Here is a 7263-nt window from a genome sequence, read left to right on the forward strand (position 1 = left end):
AGGCTAAGTTCCAAAAACAGAATCATGTAAATGGATAATCAGGGAGTGCAGTGAATAAGGTCAAAAAGCACGAGCCAGGGGTTGCAGCATCGATATGGCATTGCCGAAAGAAGGTCGAGGAGTCAAGTGTTAGAATCATTTCCCATCACTTCGTTATGGGAAATGCGAAGACTATCTGTACGCGGTGAAATCAGATGACTTGATTTCTTGTTGTTGAGACATTCCGGAAGTATGACCCAAGACCTCGAGGGCAGGGGATCACGATGAGTTCTCGAACTTAGGACTCGTCGAAGCCTGATTCGGAGAAGACGAAGAACGAAGCCAGGACAGTGGGGGGAAGCCTTCTAGGCACATGGCTACATCTGTCAGGCTCGGCCTATCTAGAGTGTATGCTAAAGCATCATGTCAAGCCATCCCATCACCGTACTTTGTAACTGACCCCCACATACTTATGGCCGAGTCTCCCTTCCTATATAAAGGGGACCGCACCACCTTGTAAAGGGATGATGTTGCTCTATTTCTCCACAAGTGCAATAATATATATCTCTCTCTTTTCTTCTAAGTGTTTCATCCTCGCAGGCTCGAGACCTCCTTCGAATTTATTATTTTCATACTTGTTCTTCACTGTATCGTTTAGTATTGGCAATATAGAGCCTTTCTTAATCATACCTCTAACTACTATCCCATCCCCGACCATCCCTGATAGTTTGAGATCGATACCAATGCCGACCCCGAGGTCCCATCGACCATCTTCGAGCTCGGGCTACAGGCCCCTTTGGTTTGATTACTGCCTCGTATTAGCTCGCATTTTACCATTACACTTTGCGTTCTTAGTATTAACTGCTTTAACAACTAGCTCGGGAATAGATCACGTATTTTTAGAGTCCCATTTACAAATTTTATTGTTGTTACCATTTTCACGGTGAACATAATGATCTTATGATGTTCCAAGAGATTTTATTGACGTACTTCTCATGCATTGCATTCATTTATACATGTACATTGACCCATAACCAGACGACGTTATATACGCGTATATATATATATGGGAAAAGGTTACAACAATATATACCCACCACCACTTGATCAGCTGGTATACGGTGATGATTTTGCCTGCAGTGGCCGATATGATATGATGGGATGCCCTCAGAGGCTGATGATGTTATGAAACATGTACCTATGCACAACATGACATTCATATGCATATGCATGACGCTAAAAGTAATTTATGATTTACAAAGTTATTCAGACTTACAAGTTGAGTCATGTACTCTATATGTCTTCCATGTCTCTTATGTATTTATTTATGTGCCTTACACACTCAGTACATTATTCGTACTGACGTTCCTTTTTCCTGGGACGCTGCGTTTCATGCCCGCAGGTCCCAATAGACAGGTCGAGAGCCCTCAATCTATCAGCTCAGCGGAATATGTTGGTGCGCTCCATTTGCTTCGGAGTTATTTGTTTGTTTAGTAAGATTTAGACGTGTATTGTTTGGTATGGCAGGACTCTGTCCCGACCTTTATGAAAATTATGTATTCTTAGAGGCTTGTAGATATATGTCATGCATGTAAAAGATTGTATGGGCTTGTCGCCCTATGTTCAGTACACGAGCGGTTATTTTGGTCTCATAGGCCCGTACTTCATATGTATAAGTTTGTAGTCCCTCATGCTTTACTTCAGTTCATTTACCTATGATAGAATGATATGAAAGATATGTTACGTTGGTACTCGGTTGAGTAAGGTACCGGGTGCCCATCGCAGTGCATCGGTTTGGGTCGTGATAAAATGTGGTATCAGAGCAGTTCTGTCCTATGGAGTCCACAAGCCGTGTGTAGAAGAGTCTTATTTATGGGTGTGTTATGCACCACACTTATAAGTAGAAGGCTACATGGATTGTCACTCTTTTTCTCACTCTAGATTGTGTGGTAGAACTCAGTTGTAAAAACTCAATTTCCTATACCCTATTTTATTAATAATACAACGATGCCTACATTTAGAAAGACGGTTGGTAAGGGATTGTATGTAGTTATTGAAGAGTTGAGTCAGAGGAACTTGATTCTGCATGATGCTTGTAATAAGTAAATGTAAGGTCTTCAGCAGATCATATGTTTACTAAGACATGTAAGCTTCTTGTTGAGAATCCCTAAGGCATGAATATTTATCCACCCATATGGTTAAAAGAAATGAGAGAATCAGAAGGTACAAGTTGCAACAAGTAAAGGAAGCAAGGTGAAGAAGGTTACAAGGTACCCAGTTAGTAAAGATGAACATTATCTACAATTAAGGAAGAGAGATATAAGCATTTTGAGTTACCTTCAACAGTAATAGAGGTATGTACAATTGGCCACATCGATCTTAGTTATTCCCTATGGGAGCGAACATATATGGTTTAAGAGAAGGACGGAATATTAAGACCCGGCAGTGGTTAGAATAACCAAAAATGATGGATGGATTGTTTACATTAGTTGATATTTCTAAAGGATATTGCAAATGTTCTAATAGATCTCATTGTGAGACCCCCAGATGGTGCACTCTAGAATAGTACAGCTATATATGAGTACAACAAATATAGGCATTGGAAGCCTTAAAGGGTCATCGATGATGTGAGAAGACGCCAAAGATGAAGAGGTAAAACATCAATAGGTAGATCGTCGTAGCGCTAAATCTTAGTACTCCCCTAAAGGGGGAATATTAAATGATGTGGCATTAAGTGAGATTTAAGGGTTTTAGTAATTTTGGATTGGTGAAGGAAGAATGTGAGAAAAAAATGAGAAAAGGGATGAGATTGCACTTATCCAAATCCTACTGATATGCTACAATTCTAGAAAATTATGCAAACACGACGTCAAAGAGAGGAAGTAAGGGTTCTTTCCTGGGATATTATTGATAAATAAAGGGTTAGTGCGAGAGGTAAGTTAAGATAAAGTAAATAACCCAATAAATATTACGCAGAATATTGATATGAGAATGGACCAACGAGTAGTTAGCAATTGATTTAGGAAGAGCCTAATTACGGCTAAACACGGAGATACAGACAAATCAATAGATTATGCAAGATAAACATAGTAAATCCCAACACGGGGAATTTAGTCTCGCCAATATGACATAGTAACCTTGAGAAATATTAAGATAGGAGTTGGGGTAGTTAAAGGTACCGTATGAGGGTTATAGAGGCAAAAGAGAGTGCCACTGGGCAGACAATCTGTCGCGACCCAAATCCCGGTCGTGATGGCGCCCAACACACTACTAGACAAGCCCGACCATTATTCAACACTTAACCCAATTTATCAAAAATAGCGGAAAGAAATATCAATTAAGCAAGATTAAAGTACCGAAGATTTTAACAAAATACACAATATAGTCTCACTAGGACCCAGTGTCACGAATCTGAGCCTCTAAAATACAGAATATCATCCTAATACACGGTATATCCAAAGTCCGATAATGCGGAAATAAAGAGATAGGATAGGAGGGAGAAGATCAATGGCTGCGAACGCCGTGCAGCTACCTCGATACTCCTAGAGGCTGGATCTGCTGATCAACTGGATCTACTGAGCCTGAGACTGCCCTGGATCTGCACACAAGGTGCAGGGAGTAAAGTGAGTACTCCGACCCAGTGATTAATAAAAGTAACTACAGTCCGAAGATAAGAAAATCCAGTAAATACACAAAGTAGGCTATAATCCGAATATACAACAACATATGGAACTGAGCAGCTAAACACCAGTATAAATACAAATACATGAATGCAATGCAATGCATATGATGGTACATTCCAGTACCCACTGCAGCGTGCAGCCCGAGCCATCCATATTTATTTATAGTCGACGGCGCTCACTGGGGGTGTGTATAGACTCCGGAGGGGCTCCTACAGCCCAAGCGCAATATCTTGGTCAGTCATTGTTACCTGACCGGTCAGCCATTGTTACCTGACCAATTTATATCATACAGTGCCATTGTTACCACTGTTCAAGTATATCATCCAGTGTCATTGTTACCACTATTTCAAGTATATCACACAGTGTCATTGTTACCACTGTTTCAAGTATATCACACAGTGTCATTGTTACCACTGTTTCAAGTATATCACACAGTGTCATTGTTACCACTGTTTCAAGTCACTTTATAATCAGTCCAGAAAATAATATAATAAGCCCCTTGGGCATTTACAAAACAGAAGTTCCCAGCCCGGAATACATTTAAAAATATCATTTAAGTTTTCAACACTTAAAATTATGGCTGAGTTTGCAAAACAGCATTTAAAACCTTGGACTGAAATTAAATGATATGCAAATCATGCTAAGCAGTAATATCAATCCTTGAAGGATTTTACAAATCGGCACAAGGCCCCAAACATGGCATCAAGCCCAGTAATATCAATGAAGTATGTGTATCAATCACCAGTATAGTATAAACATCACACGGGATGCACCAACTCACAATCCCCAATAGTATCTGACCCCGCACTCACCATGGAGTGCGTGTCACGCCTCAATATAGTGTTACGATATGAAAGTCCGGGGTTTCAAACCCTCAGAACAACATTTACATCTATTACTCACCTCAAGATGGCCAAAAGTCTACTCCGCGATGCCCTTTCCTTTCGAATCGACCTCCTCGCGCGTCGAATCTTGCCAAAACCACAAGGAATATATTACAATAGGCTAAGGGAATATAACCCAATCGAAAAGACTCGAAAAATATCGAAAATCACGAAATTTGCAAAACCCAAGCCCCGGGCCCACTTCTTGAAAAATTACGAAAGTCACATCACCGGATTCCTCGTCTCGCCACGAGTCCGTACATATAAAATTAACCAAAATCGGAGTTCATTTGACCCCTCAAATCACCAAATCTTATTTTCAAATCTCTAGGCCTAAATCCTCAATTTTTCTACAATTTTCATGCTCAAATCCATACATAATTGATGTACTTAACTCAAAATAGGTGGGGATAACTTACCTTCACATTGATGATGAAAATCCCCTATTGAAGCTCCCCAAAAATCGTCCATACTTTGAAGAAATGAAGAAAAGTGAGCTAAATCCATGTATAAAAGAATCTGCTTGTACTTTGTCGAGTTGTACCTTGCACTTGTGCTATACAAGTTGTACATCCTATTAAAATTATTCCTTATCGGACACCTTCTGTTTAAACACCCATAACGTCTTGTATAAATATCTGAATGATAAACGGTTTGAAGATATAGAAACTAGACTCAAAGATCTTTAATTTGATAGGTTGTACACTATATAACTCTTTATATATCCCGAGATATGAGCTTCTAAAGTGCATCGTAAATTCTGCCGAAATTGCTCCAGCAGCCCTTTTCAATCCATCGTAACTTTCTGAGATGATATCCAAATCGCTAATGGTTTAACTTTCCAAAAACTAGAATGTATGGGCTACAACTTTCGTGTTTTGCACTTTTTCTTATTTCTTATAGATTACACGATATGAGCTTCCCAACTGGACTACTCGCACCTAAAATTTTCTGGGCACAACAGAATTTTCTGCAATTTTCTGCAATTTTTCCTTAGTCCGAAATTACTCCGAGACACCTCCGAAATACTCCCGAGCCCTCGGGGCTCCAAACCAAATATGAACACTGACTCTAAAACATCACACGAACTTGCTCGAGCGATCATATCGCCAAAATAACATCAAAATCAATGATTTGAGCCTTAAATCCAAGAATTCTTTCAATTTTCATAAACTTTCAAATTTTCCAATTTAAGGCCGAAACCCGTCAAACAACGTCCGTTTGTAACCAAACTTTACTGGAAGCGCTTTACCAACATATATGACCTGTACCGGGCGTCGGAACCAAAATACGAGCCCGATACCATTACTTTCTGATCAAATTTCATTTTCATTTTCCTTAAACATTTTCAGAAAACAATTTCACGAAAAAATTCATTTCTCGGGCCTGGGACCTCGGAATTCGATTCCGAAAACACGTTCAACTCCCATATTTTTCTATGGACCTTTCAAGACCGAAATATCACGGGTCCGGGTCCATTTACCAAAAATGTTGACCAAAGTCAACTTTAACAATATTAAATATCAAAAATTTTCAATTTTTTCCCATAATTCATATATTTCAACACAAAGATATTCCGGACACACTCCTAAGTCCCAAATAACCTAATGAAGCTATCCAAACCATAAAATTCGAATTTCAAATCCGATATTAAAATTTCCACTTCTGGCCAAATTTTCTCAAAAACCTTTAATTTTCCATCTTTAGCCGAACGGCTCCAAAATGACCTACGGACCTCCGAATTCACTTTCGATCGCGCTCCCAAATCCAGAATCACCATACGGAGCTACTCCCAGTCTCGGAATCCCAAACGGACATCAATAACACTGAAATGCATTTTAAACCAAACTGATGCATTTTCTTCAAAAATGTTATCTTCCACAATAGGCGCCAAAACACTCCCGGGTTATCCAAAACCCGATTCGGGCATACGCCAAAGTCCGAAATCATCATACGAACCTGCTGGAACCTTTGGATCCCAATTCTGAGGTCGTTTACTCAAAATTCCAATCCTAGTTCATTTCTTCAATTTTAAGCTTTCAAAATGAGAATTTCCATTTAGATTTGACTCCAAACTTCCTGAATTTTAATTCTGACCATACACACAAGTCAATATACCTGAGATGAAGCCGCTCATGGCCTCAAACTGCCGAATGAAGCGCCGGAGCTCAAAACGACCGGTCGGGTCGTTACACAATCAAAATATCATCTTAGAAGCTACCCAACGAGCAAAAGGGTATGAAGGTAAGTAAGTAAGGTGTTACACCCCATATTTTTGTACATGAAAATACACCATAAATAAATTAATCGGAGCCTGAAAGTGAGATGTCATGTCCCGCAATACTACATTGACGATGTTGCACCCTGTAGTGTTGTACATTGAATTTGTCGTTAGGTAATTCACAATAGTCCAAGGAAAAGATTATTTGGAGATTATAAGGATTATGCTATTTAAAACATGTAATAAGTAAATTCGTGAAGGTGAGAGGGGAAACAAGTCAAAGAAAATGAATTTTTATCCAAGTTTGGCATGTTGGGATAAAATACGGCTCGAGCTAAAATACTCGGTATTTATGGACTAGCACTATATGAGCTACCACATGATCATAATAGTAAGGTGTATAAGGTATGTGGAAAGTGAGTAATATTTTATGTAAGTGGGAATAATTCTCAATTTTGCGTTAATTGGGGATATATTTTGATAAGATCAACCTCCC

The 7263-nt window shown here is 39.3% G+C and overlaps 1 long non-coding RNA gene across 1 annotated transcript; it reads right to left on the minus strand.

Annotated features, from left to right (window-relative positions):
• Positions 1-3409: 3409 nt before the first annotated feature.
• Positions 3410-5017, minus strand: LOC142182345 (uncharacterized). The gene is made up of 3 exons (XR_012711168.1): positions 4966-5017; positions 4566-4633; positions 3410-3577 (listed from the first exon to the last, which is right to left on the minus strand). It is a non-coding gene; the product is annotated as an uncharacterized LOC142182345 (long non-coding RNA).
• Between the last annotated feature and the right edge of the window lie 2246 nt (positions 5018-7263).

Source organism: Nicotiana tabacum, chromosome 1, assembly GCF_000715075.1.
Source record: "Nicotiana tabacum cultivar K326 chromosome 1, ASM71507v2, whole genome shotgun sequence".
NCBI classification, from domain to species: domain Eukaryota; kingdom Viridiplantae; phylum Streptophyta; class Magnoliopsida; order Solanales; family Solanaceae; genus Nicotiana; species Nicotiana tabacum.